The following is a 17,185-nucleotide window of genomic DNA, read 5'->3' on the forward strand; positions in this document are numbered from 1 at the left end:
GAACAAACGCACGTTGTTGTTGTTGTACCTCGGCGACGTCTCCGGTAACTCCGACACGAGCGGTGGCTCTTAGCGGGGGGGGGGAGCGAACGATCTGCACTCAATTGGAAGGTTTTAGCGAATTTAAATCCTGGGTTTAACGGGAGTTGACTCGGCCCATTATTCATTCCCTCCAGGGTCGATAAAATCGCAAACCAACTTCGCGGGGAAAGTTGGTAGTTTGCGGCCAGTCTGGAACGTCTCTTACTTCGGATATTAGCAAGTCTCGCCTGCCCCCCCCCCCGCCCCTCCCCCGCTCCTCCCCCGCCCCTCCCCCGCCCCTACCCTGCCACTCCAACGCACCACAACCTCCTGTATACCAGGCGAGGTAGTTAACATATTATAGCCACCGTGATGATGATGATGATGATGAGAAAGAGAGAGACACGCAATCCTCAAATATACAACAGGCGTCAGGGTCGGGATCGACCCCACGACCTCCTGTATACCAGGCGAGGTAGTTAACATCTCCTAGCCACCGTGATGATGATGAAAGAGAGACACGCAAACTCAAACTATACAACAGGCGTCAGGGTCGGGATCGACCCCACGACCTCCTGCATACCAGGCGAGATAGTTAACATCTTCTAGCCACATGATAAGCCACGTTGTTGAGTTATCATTCGTGGCCAGGTCGCTTCTGAAAAAGAAGGTAATCGCTCAGTGGGCTTTACCTGATAAGATAAAACATAGTTTAGTTTTATTTGTACATCTTTTAAAGTGATGTGGTTAATGTTCCTCTACTTTGCACTCCTATCGTGTTTCTGTATTGTTTGTCATCGCAACGTTCTAACCCGCCCCTACTGGACATCTGTGAGCAAGAGCTTTACAGCTCATCGGATTCGCTCCAGTATAATTACAAATTCTGATATTCTGAGTGGCACGGCTGATGACGGCCCGAGAGCGAAGGATGTCCCCTCTGCCTCGTCTGTCGCAGGCGCCGCCGATGCTGACACGCGGCATCGGACACTAATTTAGGCTGAGTTGACCTAGGGGAAAAGCCCACAGGCGCGCAGACAACAACCGCCCGTCCAGTCTGGATGGCGAGATGTCTGTTGACAGCTCGGAATGAGCCATGAACTCGTAAACAAACGCACACGCAAACATCCCCCGTGACGCCTGCACGGTCTGTTGGGGAAAGTGATGTGAGTGAGCAGCTGGGAAGATCGGCACGGCACACGAGGGATGGTCTGATTAGCACCACGCCCCGTCGCCTTTGTGTCCACAATGCTGATGTTTACACACCGCACGAGTCGACCTGGGAGCAGGACCAGGACCCGTTCAGATATTTGTTACTAATGTTGACCGCGAACGGGAGTCGAACTCGTTTCGTGGGGGTTCGTGGCGCAGTGCTGCCTCCGGCACGCGAGCTGCCACGTGGCAGGCCGGAGGCTGTCTCCCGAACGCCGTTAGCCAGCGGTGAGAGGGAGCGAGGAAAGCGAGCGAACGCCACGCTCGAGTAATTGGAGTAACGGGAAAAAGGAACCCAGCGATGTGAGCGAGCAGTGTAACGAAGAACGAATAAAGACAAGAAACGAGAATACGATATCGTCCGGAGTGGGTTTATTACACTATTCTGTAAGATTCACTCAAAACAGGTTGAATTCAAGCGGGCCGAAGCGAAATGTCCAGAACAGAATATTTATTCAGAATCTGGGCTAGGGTCAGGCTGGCCACGCTGGTCAGGGTCAGGCTGACCAGGGTCAGGCTTGCCAGGGTCAGGCTGGTTAGGACCAGGCTGGCCAGGGGAGTGACACACGGGCTCGTGTGAGCAGTTAATTTATCTGTGAAGCGTCACTTGGACTTCCGTTACAAATCCCGTGATTATTTCACACGGGGGAGGGTTGGTTGGGTTTATAATTTTCCGAACAAAGGAACAAGTAGTTTTAATGAATACGCCGCATTTGCATCGACGGACTTTGACAAAAGGCATTTTAGGAAAACAAACTTCTCCAATTTACCTGCCCAATTAGCGCGCCAAAGAATTGCCTAATATGACTGCGTGACGCTTTTGATGTCTAATTGGCCCACATTTAGATTGAATGCATTTCGTCTGTTTTGTCTGTTTCCTCTACAAATCCCGCAGCACGCGATCATCGCCGGAGTTGCGTGGATGCCGCCCAACACTCCTGCGGTGTCACGGTGAACATCACCACACCGGCCTTGCGTTCCAGCGGCAGTCGCCGGTTCGATTTGATCTCCAGGCGCGGCAGTTTAAACATGGGGGTGGGGGGCATGTTTATTAAATCCCGCTCCCCACCCACACCTCCACCCACCGCCTCTGTTTACCCAGCAGTGGAAATATATTTCGGCCGGCAGAGGTCGTGAGAGTCAACGAGGCTTGCCCGGGCAATCCAACTAAAGAAAAGAAGAAGAATAATGGAATTGATCGTGCTGTTTGCCTGGTGTCCTCTTGACGTTGTGGGCACGCTGGGTCAACGGTGCGCTCAGCAGAAATAAGTAACAAAACCTATTTTTTTAAAAACACGCTTTTATGAAATGGACTAGTAATGGCAGAACTCCACGACTCCAGGAAGTGGCCCCGAAGCTTGCCATAACGTCAGTTGACCGTGGACAATTAGACCCAAGCCGAAACATAACATATAAAAAATAATGTTTTAAAATATAGATTTTTTACTTTTTATGATAGAATATGGTATTGTCATCAGTATGACATAAGCCTACCAAGTTCGCAGTCGATCCCACAATGGGAAGTGGGTTAAAATTGAGTTACAAGATTTGAGGATACGACAACGACAACAACAACGACAAAAGACAGAGTGAGTTAAAAGAAAGCGTGTGATAAAAATAGAATAATTAACGAGCCAAAGCACCCCACAATCAGGACCCACTTTCAAACGGGCCTTTGAGAACCAGTGAGTTCAGTGCCAGCCCCCTCCCCCCCGACTCCTCACGGTGACACGGAGCACCGGGATTTGATCACCGTGCAAGCGATGCGACGGGGCCGTTAACCTTTGAAAGTGGCGGCCAGGGGATTCAGAAGGCAGAATGCAATAATCTTGATTTATCCTGGGAAATAATAAAAATTTGATGAGCTGTGAACATATTTTTCCACACAGATTGCACACGAAGGGGCGGGTCAGAACGTTACAACAATACAAAAAAAAACTGGATAGGAGTACAAAGTTTAGGTAAGGAAATTACAAAAACAATATTTTACCAGGTTAATGCCAACTGAGCTATACAGCTCTTTTTTAGTTGCGACCTGGCCACAAATGATAGCTCAACGAATTGACTTATCGCGTGCAGATTTATAGCAGCCAAAGACTCTAAATAATCTAAACGCATGTTTCTAAATGTGGACCCGGAGAAAACAATATTCTCGACCACGGGGGAGAGAGGACATGCACACTCTAACTATACAACATGCGTCAGGGTCGGGATCGAACCCCCGACCTCCTGTATACCAGGCGAGGTGGTTAACATCTCTGAGTCTACATGATGATGAGAGAGACACAGAAACTCTAACTATACAACATGCGTCAGGGTCGGGATCGAACCCCCGACCTCCTGTATACCAGGCGAGGTGGTTAACATCTCTGAGTCCACATGATGATGAGAGAGACACAGAAACTCTAACTATACAACATGCGTCAGGGTCGGGATCGAACCCCCGACCTCCTGTATACCAGGCGAGGTGGTTAACATCTCTGAGTCCACATGATGATGAGAGAGACACAGAAACTCTAACTATACAACATGCGTCAGGGTCGGGATCGAACCCCCGACCTCCTGTATACCAGGCGAGGTGGTTAACATCTCTGAGTCCACATGATAATGAGAGAGACACAGAAACTCCAAATATACAACATGCGTCAGGGTCGGGATCGAACCCCTGACCTCCTGTATACGAGGCGAGTAAGATCTCCTAGCCACCGTGGTTGTCCCTGAAATAAAACGAAATGCATGCCAGACCGTGGCTCCGTTTCACAAGAAAGACAGCGAATTGCCGAGCGTGACAGGTCAAGGCGCAGCCCTGCAATTGCTCGGCTTACACCACCGTTGATGGAAGAAGCCTCCGCTCGAGAGAGAGAACCCCTCAACGGTTGCACGCTGGCCGGACGTCGTCTTGAAAGAGGTGTAAATGTACCCACACTTTACCCCACCGCTCGCGACCTGCCCATCGGATAGCGGTCAGCACGGCTGGCTACGTGCAGTGCGAAAGAAGTTCAACGTGCATAGTGCAACGGCGAGTCAAGCCATGACCGTGACTTGAACTTGGAACCTTCGTGGTCACTAATCATTGCGCCAGCCAGATGAATTAGCGTTCAAAGTTAAATATTTATGTATGGTTATAATATATGACAATACTAATCATTGTAACTCGTAACGCGTCGCCACCACACGGTGTTCGCTCGCTGTCGCAGAGAGAGAGAGAGAGGACGACTCAGAGAGAGAGAGAGAGGACGACTCAGAGAGAGAGAGGGGACGAATCAGAGAGAGAGAGAGGACGACTCAGAGAGGGAAAGTGGACGACTTAGAGAGAGAGGACGACTCAGAGAGAGATGACGATTCAGGGAGAGAGAGGGGACGACTCAGAGAGAGAGAGAGGACGACTCAGAGAGAGAGGACGACTCAGAGAGAGAGAGAGGACGACTCAAAGGCGCCAGGAGGGGGGACCACAGACGAGCAGCAGCAGCAGCCACGCGCGTGAGCCGGCGCAATCAACAATTGACCAAGCTCTCGATGTTATTGGTGAATGACTGAGTGTTTCCGCCAACAGAAGCATATTTAATTAGACCAAGAGGTGACCACGGGCAATGCCATCACTTCCTTCCTTCTGCCAGAGACCAAGAAACATACGCGGTAAAAAAAATAAAAAAAATACAAGTATGTGTCTTGTACACAACCATTAGCCACACCGCTTTCCTTGTGGGAGTGGATTTTAATTTTTTTTGTATTTATAGAAGCGGCATCGCTTTAACACCGAACCGGTTTTGAGATCCGGCGTCTCATCGGTTTTGACATTCGATATTTAAAAGTACAAACACGTTCTTTTTAACACATCCCATCAGCCGCACGGCTTTCCTTCTGGAAGTGGATTTTCGTTTTTTTTTTAAATAGCAGCGGCAGCATCGCTTTACTACCGGACCGGTTTTGACATTCGGCGTCTCATCAGCGAACTTAGTCTTCTCCGGCGGTCAGCGAATCGCGCGACATCCAGCCGGGCCCACACATTAGTCCGCGCCAGTGCCGGAGGGCTGGGTTAATGCAGCCCGCGTCTGGAGCGTTTCTGCGTCCCATAAATCATCGTCCACCGATCGCGGTAACTACTTTTTGCGTGCCCCCTGGGATAGTCGAGAGAGACGGGGGTGAAATAGAAATAATAATGGTACAAAATAAAGCGATATTAATACGGCGGCAAGAAAAATATCGCCCGCGGAACAAGAGGGCCAAAGCAAGGGACGCGAATAGATGGCGCAGTTTGTGCCCCCAAACGAGATGGGGATCGATCCGAACCCAACCGGCTGATTACCAGCAACCAAAGGCAAAGGTCCCCCGTATATCGACTGTCGGGAGGGGGTGGAGGGGGGCAAGTGCTGTGAGCGATGAAGTGGGGTGGGGTTGTGAACGCCCACGGCCCGGCCGCCTCCTTTGTCTCTCCCCCCACGTACCGGTGCTGATGTTTCTCACACACCGCATTTGGGCACTAATGTTTTTGTTATTTTTATGTTCACATCTAAAACAGTTTAGAGGCTGACTCCTTTGCCTGGTGACGACCGCTTGTGTTGCGATCGAAACGTCGTGATTTGTTTTATTTTATTTTATTTCTAACTACGTGACTTAACCGAAAGACCCGAGGAGTATGGATTCCTGCAGTCACGAAAGCTTCAAATCGAGATTTGAAGCTTTCGTGACGGGGAATTGGACGGCAACGGCGAGAGCGAAACGAATCACGTGGCGAGGACGAGAGGGCGGGCTGGCGGGTGGGTAGGTGGGTGAGTGGGTGGGTAGGTGTTTAGGTAGGTGGGCTGGTACGTAGCATTATCAGACAGAACGTAATCAACCAGGTAAGGTGATGACTGTTATGTTATCCGACTCTATGTTGTATTACATTGCATTTCTAAGTATACTAGATTTGTGTTTCTATTTCATTTATACCTAATGACGATTGCTTGTGTTGCAATCGAAACGTCGTACACACACACATCTTCGGGGCATCATTGCAACCCATTTGAGCAACTGCGACCGGTTGATGTGCGGCAACCGCAGTTGGTGCAGGACGCAACCTTGGCCCGGTTCCAACGCAATTGGGATTCGTCAGCAGCGTTTGTCTCGAGCAAGCGTCCAACGTGGGGTTCCCGCAGTTCCCACACACATCCTGGTGCCCATCGGCTTGGCTCGTGCCAAACAACGATCGCAACCGCGAATGGCCAAACAAACGGCAGCAACACGTGGCGCTCTGCCATCATCGAGACTATCTGTGCCTGCACTCTTTGGTAAAGTCACAAAATGAAATAAATTTAAATGAAAACAACTAAATTGAAACAAATCACGATGTTTCGAAGGCAACACAAGCCTCCGTCACCAGGTGGCTGCTCCAGCAAAATTACTGTAGCGTACGAAGAGAGCTATTTCTGAGACGCGGCATCTCTTGAGGAAGGTTAGCGTCTATATGTGCCTGTCGAGTGTTAACGGGGGTCTTCCGACTCTGGTGCATGGCATTCATCACGTGGCTTTACCAGATTCTGCTCCAGTACCGCATCAAGTTCTCTTCCTCGCGAACCGCTCCGTGCGGTTGAGAGACTCTGATGCTGCAGATGCCCAAACGTCCGGCTCAACGCTTAAGGTTCCGTTTTTTTTCTTTCCAGTGCGCGTAGCTATTTTTATTCACGCATTATTACCCTTTGTGAGTGTGTGTTATTGAGTGTGTTTCCGGAGACGCGGTTGCATTTAGACGCGAAGGCACCGGGCCAAGCGGAGGGGGGGGGGTGGTGGCGGTGGGGGTGGAGACAGGGAGGCGACGTTTTATTCCCTGGACCATGGCCCATGCCAACCGTGCCGCGCGGCTGGGTGCAGCATCCCTCCAACGCGAGCGGGCACTCGCGGGCACTCGCGGGCACCGTGAAGCTCACGTGATGCCACACGCTTAAGTGGTTGCCCTATGGGAAGAAGGACGACTGCTGATCGCTGCCACCGTGAAGTGGAGTTTTCATCACTGGCTCAGGGACACACCATTGGCGATGGGGCATTCCAGAGACCCGCACCAAAGCAGAGACAACGATACCCCGTATAGCCTTAACAGACTGTTGGGGCAAGTGTTGTTAGCGAGCGCCTATGAGGGCCGGCACGGTACACTACGGGGTGGGTGGCCAGCGCCAAGTCCGGCCGCCTTTGTCTCCCCAGTGGCAATGCTTACGTACCGCACTAGGTAGTCACTTGAGGCTGAGTCGACCTAAGGGAGGCCCAGGACCGGTTCAGATAATCGTCATTGGTATTGGGCGTGAACGGGAATCGAACTTTGGTAGCCGGCTTCGTAGCGCAGCGCGCTCACCGCTCCCCACCCGCACCTCACACACACAGACACACTCATCCTGTTGACCACCATCGGGTTGTAAACGTGCTAAACAAAGTGAAAACGAACATGCGCTGGCTCTGAACAAGAGTTGCCACAGCCCAGGTCTGCACGTATTGTGCAGCAGCAGTGGCAGCAGCAGCGGCGGCAGCAGCATCAATTTGTCTTCACAGGCTGCTGGATGTCTAATTCACACCTGCGATTCACCTGCGAAATCTGCGATCAATCGAGCATCGACTGTGGCGTCTCCCCCATCGACAGCTCCGGGCCCGCTCCTCTTCCTACCCCCACCCCCCACCTCATCTGGGGCGCCACGGTGGCGAGATGTTAACTACCTCGCCTGGTATGCAGGAGGTCGTGGGTTCAATCCCGAGCCTGACGCCTGCTGCTGTATATTTGGAGTGTGCACGTGTCTCCCCGTGGTCGCGTGGATTTTTCTCCGGGTCCTCCGGTTTTCCCCTCCACATTTAGAAACATGCGTTTAGAAGTATTTGCTATAAATGTCCGCATGATGATGAGCCACTTCGTTAAGCTCTCATTTGTGATAACCTGGTCGCTTCTGAAAAGAGCTGTATACAGTAGCTCAGTGGGCCTTATACCTTGTAACATTAAACAAGTATAACCCGTAAAAACAAAGTTTTTCACTATAAATCCTTTATATGCGTGGCGGCTAGAGTCCTCTCGTCCTCTGGCTTGAGATGGCTGCCACCTATGGGTCAGATGATTGCATGGCACCATTAAGCAATTGGTAATTAAATATAATATTTTTGTCCTAAAAAGTGTAAAAATTTTTAAAAAAATTTTCACGAACATTAAATGTCACGCACAACGAGTCTGTGTGGAAAATGTCAGCTCGATTGGATCACGGGAAGTGGGTTAAAAAACGACCGAAAGATTTGCACGGTCGTAAGCAAGCAAGCAAGCGCGCAAGTGAACTTAATATAAAGGATTTTAAAAAAAACATAGGTTGGTTTTAGTTTAGTTTTAGTTTGCTCCACCGGCACTAGCCCTGCCACCCCTTTGTTCCGCTGTGATACCAAGTCCCGGACACGTTTCTCAGCCAGCACCTCGGGTCGATTATCAAAACGGCGCCAGTTTACAGGAACAGATTTCGCCACAGTCTCGGTTATAAATCAATTCCTGCTGCCACCCGCCCTAACACAGATGACGCCGATTCCCCAGAACGCACGAGTCAAGCCGTGTTGCCAAGGCTATGACACAGCCGATACAAAATGCCATGCTCCCACCTTGTCAACGCTGTGCTCAGTGAGTGTGCAGGCGGTGCAACTGCACTGGCATCACGGGTCGGAGAGGGCAAGGCACTGGGCTATGGGTAAGAGATAGGAGGGCTGGAAGGTGGGTGGGGAATTTTACTAATTGTACCAGGGCCATGCCACCTGGCTAGGTTTTACCCAGACAGGTGGCAATTCATAGGAGGCACCAGGATGTGTTTAGATGAGGAGAGGTAAAAGGAGAGGGAGGAGTGGAGGGAGGTGGTGGACGAGGAGGGGGAGGACGAGGAGGGGGAGGACGAGGAGGACGAGGCTCCACAAAACACGCGCGTGATGATGTAGAAAATACAAGCTTATCGCCTGCCACACCACACCCCGCAAAACAAAAATAATTATAACCAGAGGCAAAACGATGCGTGGCAAATTAAATTCTGTGAAATGTGCTTGTTTGATTTAGTAATTGTAGAAATTTTGTTAGAAGAAGAAGAAGAGAAGAAAAAAATAATAATCGGTATTACATGTTGCATAATGAAGTTAATTAAAACATCAATAACGAGCCGGAGCTCCAAGGTTGTTCGCGGGCCCATCCGAGGGCCGCTCGTGTTCAGCTGCCTGAGAGAGGCCCCTTGGATCCTGGGCGGTGGCCCAAAAGTCAGGACACATAGGGTTATTTAATTTATTAGGCAATGTTAGTCTATGGGCAATGTTAGTCTATGGGTAATGTTAATTTATGGGCAATGTTAGTCTCTATGGGCATTGTTAGTTTATGGGTAATGTTAGTATATGGGCAATGTTAGTCTATGGGAAATGTTAGTCTATGGGCAATGTTAGTCTATGGGCAATGTTAGTCTATGGGCAATGTTAGTCTATGGTCAATGTGAGTCTATGGGCAATGTTAGTCTATGGGCAATGTTAGTCTATGGGCAATGTTAGTCTATGGGCAATGTTAGTCTATGGGCAATGCTAGTCTATGGGCAATGTTAGTCTAAGGGCAATGTTAGTCTATGGGCAATGTTAGTCCATGGGCAATGTTAGTCTATGGGCAATGTTAGTCTATGGGCAATGTTAGTCTATGGGCAGTGTTAGTCTATGGGCAATGTTAGTCTATGGGCAATGTTAGTCTATGGGCAATGTTAGTCTATGGGCAATGTTAGTCTATGGGCAATGTTAGTCTATGGGTAATGTTAGTCTATGGGCAGTGTTAGTCTATGGGCAATGTTAGTCTATGGGCAATGTTAGTCTATGGGCAATGTTAGTCTATGGGCAATGTTAGTCTATGGGCAATGCTAGTCTATGGGCAATGTTAGTCTATGGGCAATGTTAGTCTATGGGCAATGTCAGTCTATGGGCAATGTTAGTCTGGGCAATGTCAGTCTATGGGCAATGTTAGTCTATGGGCAATGTTAGTCTATGGGCAATGTTAGTCTATGGGCAATGTTAGTCTATGGGCAATGTTAGTCTATGGGCAATGTTAGTCTTGGTGAAAGTGGTGGCGCTGTGTCCTCGCAATCCCGGTGCAACTTCGCTCACAAACTCAATCTACGTAAACAATGGAACCCCTGGTCCTCGTACAACTTCTCCGCCACGGCTCCTCTGCCCACAGTATTCAACACAAGACCGAGTGACGTTATGTTATATGTGCTGTAACCTTATCTTTTAAACCAAGTGCCAGCTCACAGTGATTAATTGATGCGATGGTATTTAAAACAAATTACCGCACACATCCCGCGCCATAACGCCGAACGCTTTGATCAATCAGCTGTTAAATCTCCGCTCCATCCTCCCCCTCTCCCCCCTCCCCTCCCCCCACCACCGCCCCCCCTCCCGCCCCCCACCAGGATCTTCCGTCCGCTGGGTAATTGGACGGAGCTTTTTCTCTCTCGATCTCTCTCGAAGAGAAACTCGCTGACACTCAAATTCCTCCCCGCGGTGGACACGCTGGAGTGCGTTTCTAATGAATTATTATTATTATAATGGGGCACATTCGCGTCTTTCTCTGGCGTACCTGGCGTTAAAGCTGTTCACCCTGCGTGACTGGGAGTGGGGGGGGGGGTGGGAGTGGGGGGGGGGCACGGTGGGGTGGGGGGGGCACGGGGGTGGGTGGGAGGGGACGACGCCGGAGCAAGCCGCACTCCCTCCCTAGATGTGAGACGCTCTGCCCGGTGGCTGGCGATGCTGTGAGCATCGCTAGAGGCAAACGAGAAGCGAAAAGATAAAACTCGGTTTGGGGTGGGGGTTTAGGGGGGGGGGGCACTGTGTTACTGGGCACAGGAGCCGGACACGAGCCCGACCCCTAACCCCCCTAACACGAGAACCAAACAGCGCCTAGCCCGGTCCTATAGCACTCGTCCACCACACCTTCGACCTACCACCAAGCTCACAGGCCCACCACACCCGAGACCTACCACACGAACCGTCCAGAAACTAGTCAAAACTCGAACAACGATTTCCGTCACGTTCCTAGCCATAGCCTTTGCCCTAACACTATCAAACAATACCCCAGATTAATCCCTCACCGCATTAGCCAATTTAACCCTAACCCACACTCGCCCACCAGACCTTAGCCATGCGTCTAACCGTACGAGCCAAACAATACCCCGACCCTACCGCTAACCAGAGGTGGGACAAAGTCATTGTTATGCAAGTCCAAGTCGAGTCGCAAGTCATCAAATTCATGACTCGAGTCTGACTCGAGTCCAAGTCACATGACTCGAGTCCACATCTCAGAGGTGGGACAAAGTCATTGTTATGCAAGTCCAAGTCGAGTCGCAAGTCATCAAATTCATGACTCGAGTCTGACTCGAGTCCAAGTCACATGACTCGAGTCCACACCTCTGCCGCTAACTACACTCGCCAAACAGACCCAGCCCTACCGCTAAACCAAAACTAGCCCACCATAGACCCCATTGTGTCAAGGCCACGACGCAGTCCACACGCAAAGCCACCCTCGTGCGTTTCGCGCGTCGAAATTGAAGGTAAACAGCAAGGTGCCCATCACCTCCTACCCGGGACAGCCTTTCTGAAACCTGGCACAGTCATTTGCCAGACTGCTCGCGAGCTCTATGGATGAGACGGGGTGTGACGGGGGCCCACTGTCTGTGCGTGTGCGCGGAGTGGCGTTGCGGTGGTTAGCGCCCTACGGTACGAACCCGGCCACGATCACGGCCACCAATACGAGTGACGATTATTTGAACCGTTCATGCCCACTCACCCCTAGGTCGAATCGGCTTCAAAATGAGTACACGGTGCGGTGTGTAGTAAACATCGCCACCGGAGAGACAAAGGCGACCGGGCGTGCTGCTGGCCACCCAACCCCCTTGTGCGCCGTGCCGGTCCTTTATAGGTGCTACTCGCGAACCGCACTTGCCCCCACAGTCTATTAATACTACACGGGGGATCTTTGTCTTTGGGCCGGATGGGGGTGGCTGGATGCGGGGGAATGGTGAGTGGGGGGAATGGTGGGGGGGGATGGTGAGTGGGGGGGATGGTGGGTGTGGGGGAGATGATGTGGGTGGGAATGGTGGTTGGGGAGGAATGGTTGGTGGGGGGAATGGTGGGTGGGGGGGGAATAGTGAGTGGGGGGGAATGGTGGGTGGGGGGGAATGGTGAGTGGGAGGGGGGATGTGGGTGGGAATGGTGGGTGGGGGAATGGTGGGTGGGGGGAGAGGAATGGAGGGGGGGGTAATGGCGGTGGGGGGGTGGGAATGATGGGGAGGAATGATGGGGGGGGGGGAGAGGAATGATCGGGGGGGGGGGAGAGGAATGGTGGTGGGGGGGGGTGGGGGAATGGTTGGGGATGGTGGTGGGATGGTGGTGGGTGGTGGTTTATGAACCCAGATGCGTCGCCGGCGGCTCGCTCTGCGTAGGACCGTCGCTCAGCTCCACGGGGCGCCGAGTTGTGGGGACTTCCAGGAGGCGATGATCTCACTCCCTCTGCGGGGCACGCTTCGCAACAATCACCGCAACCATCCAAAGGCAGAGCGCGGCTTGTTGATGGCCACTTGACGTTTTGGGCCTTTGGGCCCTGTGTGCTCAGTGACCGTGTTACAAGAAAACAAATTAACTCCGTGCTCCACCAAGGCGCAGGGCAGCCCTCATCCCCGTCGACAATGTACCGGTGGTGCATTGTCCACGTTCATGTGGCAGGGCCCAGTCTTCTCCAAAACGAGAGTTACCGGTCGCCACCGAGTGGCGGCGGTAACAATCGGCGCGCCGTTCAACGCGCGTACACCACGTGACAATGTCATGTTTGGCCGTGCCGGGTGGTTGAAAGGCCTCAACGACACAAATATGGAAACGAGATCATTCACCACGTGGTGGCCTAAGTCAAATAAACGATAATCAATCGGGGGGGAGGGAGAAGTGCTGCTTTATTACTGGAAGAAAGTGAAATAGCTTAGGAGGATTACACATGGCAGGAATTTGCCCCACACTGCAAAAACGTAGAGACTTGGCAGGACCATTCTGAAAAAAGATTCATGAGAATCTCCCGAGTCACGAGTGAGCTGTTCACGGGTAAAGCAAGCTCGTAATAGTCAAGTCAACATTGGTTTCCCTTCTAAAATATGTGGCACCATTTCTGGCACAAATCTGCCGCCCAAAGCGCTATCTCAGTCGTACTCACGAACATCTACACACACACACAAGAGAGATCTAAATTATTTACACTTGTCTATAACATAAAATAAAAGCAAGTGTTGGCTGTGAGTTAACAACAACAACAACAAAGACAACAATAAAACAATTTGACAGAACAGTGAAAAGTTTGGGCTTTAAGAACCACGGCCTGCCACTTGGCACCAAGCCGAATCGGCAGAGGGCCCCTTTCTGCAGCTGAGAGCCGCTTGATTATGGATGCCCCGGGGTGTGAGCGACACATATTTTCGTGGCAAGTCAGCGGTGGCTCTCGAGACCCGGATACGGGCGTGAATTAATAATGCAAGAAGCACATATGTTCACTCGTGGGCAAGGCTGATGCGTCTATCTATCAAGCATCACTCGTCGGGCGGCTGTTTGTGCTGTTGTAACTTTGTTTAAACTATACTCGTTGGGTCTTTCGGTAAAGCCACGTAAATAGAAAAATAAGAAAATTATTTTAAAAAATCACGACGTTTCGATCGCAACACGAGCAATCGTCTGCAGGTGAAAAAATACAGCAGGCGGACTGCTGAGGCAGGAAGAAATGTAGCGATTGAGCTACTGCAGCCAGAGGTTATATACGTTTGAGATGGGTACAAGCCAAGGGTAAGTGGGCGGGGCTAGAGATGGAATGTGCAAGTAAATGTAGGATCGCAGAGCTGGGAATACCTCGGCTAATCGTGTCTGCAAAGAGTATGAATTCATGCAGTCACGAAAGCTTTAAGTCAATATTTAACCGCCTCTACGCGGAGGGTTTCCACACAATCATGAGATCTTTTAACAGACTCCCAGACAAGAAGGCTCATCTGATCGAGTCGCTCACTTCTCTGAAGAGATGCCGCGACACCAAGGTAATACCGATCGCCTTCATTTGTGTTTGCATTCTGACCACAAATATTGTGGTGAATGCAGACGTGATTAGCCGAGGCATACCCAGCTCTGCGATCCTACATTTACTTGCAAAGTCCATCTCTAGCCCCGCCCACTTACCCTTGGGTTGTACCCATCTTAAACTTATATAACCTTTGGCTGCAGTAGCTCTCTCGCTACATTTCTTCCTGCCTCAGCTGTCCGCCTGCTGCATTGTTTCACCTGAAGACGACTACTTGTGTTGCGATCGAAACGTCGTGATTTTTTAAAATCATTGTATTATTTTTCTACCTACGTGACTTTTCCGAAAGACCCAGAGAGCATGAACTCCTGCAGTCACGAAAGCTTTCAGTCAACATTTAGTTTAAACTATTTTCGAGGGAGGGGGAAACCCCCCCCCCCCCATCTTTCTGCAATGATTCAGGGCTTCTTTGATGACAGTTTATGCAATGAATTTTACAATGCGCTGCGGATTTTCATTTCACACTGCCTGATGATAATTCATTCACACCACCTGAGCAATCGTTCACACCGCCTGGAAATGAATTCACACGGCATGAGAATTCATTCATTCATTCATACTACCTCATCCATTCTGCACACAACATCAAATCCATGAACGCACGCGTGCCCGTTACGCGACACATCCATTCCACGCGTGCACGAGCAACCCGAGTGAATTCCTGATCTTGTGGGTTCAGAGTTCCACGCCGCGATCGCCAGCGCATTTGGATAAATGCAAACACTGCGTAAGTTATAATAATAATAGTTCAATTTATAACCCGCACAAATTTGCGGACGTAATGGCCGCAACTCGGAGGCGCGGAGCCGAGCTCAGAGTCGCTCGAAAGCACGTGGTTGTAGAGGTGAGTTTTTAAGTGTCTCTTGAACGAGGCGATTGAGGTGATGCTGCGAATGTGCAGAGGGATGACTGATGGGGCTGCCACCGAGAAGCGGCGCATAGACATGACCATCCTGGATCTTGGTATCAAGAGGAGGTCGTGAGTCGCGCTGCGCAGGCATCTGCCGTGTGCTGAGCTGCAAGTTGTCAATAATGAAGAGAGGTACGGCGGGCAGGCGGATATGAAGGCATTGTGGCAGAGGCAGGCGATCTTGTATGTGATCCTGCTGGCGATGGGTAGCCAGTTGAGAGCGCGGAGACAGGCTAGAAGTGTCTGTACACTCGTCGTTGCGTGTGTTCTCGTGGGGAACACAGCCGGTGCATCTGCCAGTCATCTCAGTCAGTCAAACCATGGCCCCCCCTGGGTCTGTCCCGTGACCTCCTCCTGCTAGAAGGGTGCCTTCGATGCTTCACGTGGCCTCAAGGTGCACCCAGCTTGGCACAAGTCGGAACACCCTCCTACAACACGAACTTTGAAAACTCAATGAGGATTTTCCTAGCGGCAAAAAACACGGGGTTATTAAAAATGCAGAACGCGAAGTTGGTGATAGAGGATGGGAGGGTGGGCAGAAGCCATAATACCAACTCCCTTGCTGGGCAATTTTCCAGCTGACTGGACTTGGGGCTGGATTTATGAGTGGGATGACTGCTATCACTGGCAGATGCATTATTCATGACCTGGTAAATAACTGTAATTTTGTATCACACTTTAATGGGGGGTTGGGGGGACTTAATCCATTCATGTGGTGAGATTTTTATGGTGAGATGTTAACTACCTCGCCTGGTATACAGGAGGTCGTGGGTTGGATCCAGACCCTGCATATTTGGAGTTTGCGTGTCTCTCTCTCTCCCCGTGGTCGCGTGGATTTTTCTCCGGGTCCTCAGGTTTGTTTTCCCTTCACATCTAGAATCAACATCACCACGCGTTGTAGAGTGTTGGGCTGCTACACATCGCCACTCGATGATGAAAAGCCCACTTCGTTGAGCTATCATTTGTGATCGCCAGGTCGCTTCTGAAAAAAGGAGCTGTTTAAGCTGAGTGTGGCCTTACCTGGTAAAAATATAAATAGTTTTAAGAGTTTCTAGTTTTCTGTGGCAGTGAGCCATGAATGTAGATCACCCCCTCTCCATCTGCCCGGGGGATCTAGAGGGCGGGGGAGGGCTTGGGGGGGGTCACTGAATGTGCCAAGAGACGAAGATTCAATATCCACTTGTACAGAATTTGCTCTTCGCGAACAACATCTATCTATATAGAAAATAAAAATCAACGAGGGGACACTGGGCGGCGAGTGGTTGTTTTGGTTGTGTTGTGGTTGTTAGACGCCTCGTGGGTTTTTGATCGCGTCGCAAAAAACTAAAAAGCTACGGCTCGACAAGAGGCGAAGTTCACGCGGGGAGCGATGTCAGAAAGAACCCCAACGCATTCACCCGGTCAGAATGACTCTCCATTACAACGCCACGTATGAATAAATAAGCAGACGGATAAATAAATAAATAAATAGATAAATAGATACGACCCATTTAAATGTAAGTTCAAGTTCATTTATTAGGTATAGCCCTGTGAGCCATTCGGCTCTTGAATTGGGTGCAACCGCAACAGACAAAAAACAAAAACATGAACAAAAAGCATCTTAAAGTGAATATGTGACTAAGTGCAAACAGAAAATCCAAGAAAAGACAGCAAAATATTGCAGAAAAAAAATCACCGTACACCAACGCTGTGTGCAAAAATCCCAGTGGGATGCAAGTCAAACAACCAACAACAACCACAAGACAACTTAGATTAAGGCCATCAGTCTAACTCTGTACTACAACAAACAAACATGGCCAAACCAATACACTTTTCGAAATCACCAAAATAAAGCCATGAAAGCAATGAAACAGTGATCATAGGAACTGTGACGGAATTTTCACAATAAATGGCATAAACAACATGTACCACCAAAACCCTGCAGCCATAGCTGGCTG

Source organism: Lampetra fluviatilis, chromosome 57 (genome assembly GCF_964198595.1).
Source record: "Lampetra fluviatilis chromosome 57, kcLamFluv1.1, whole genome shotgun sequence".
Lineage (NCBI taxonomy): Eukaryota > Metazoa > Chordata > Hyperoartia > Petromyzontiformes > Petromyzontidae > Lampetra > Lampetra fluviatilis.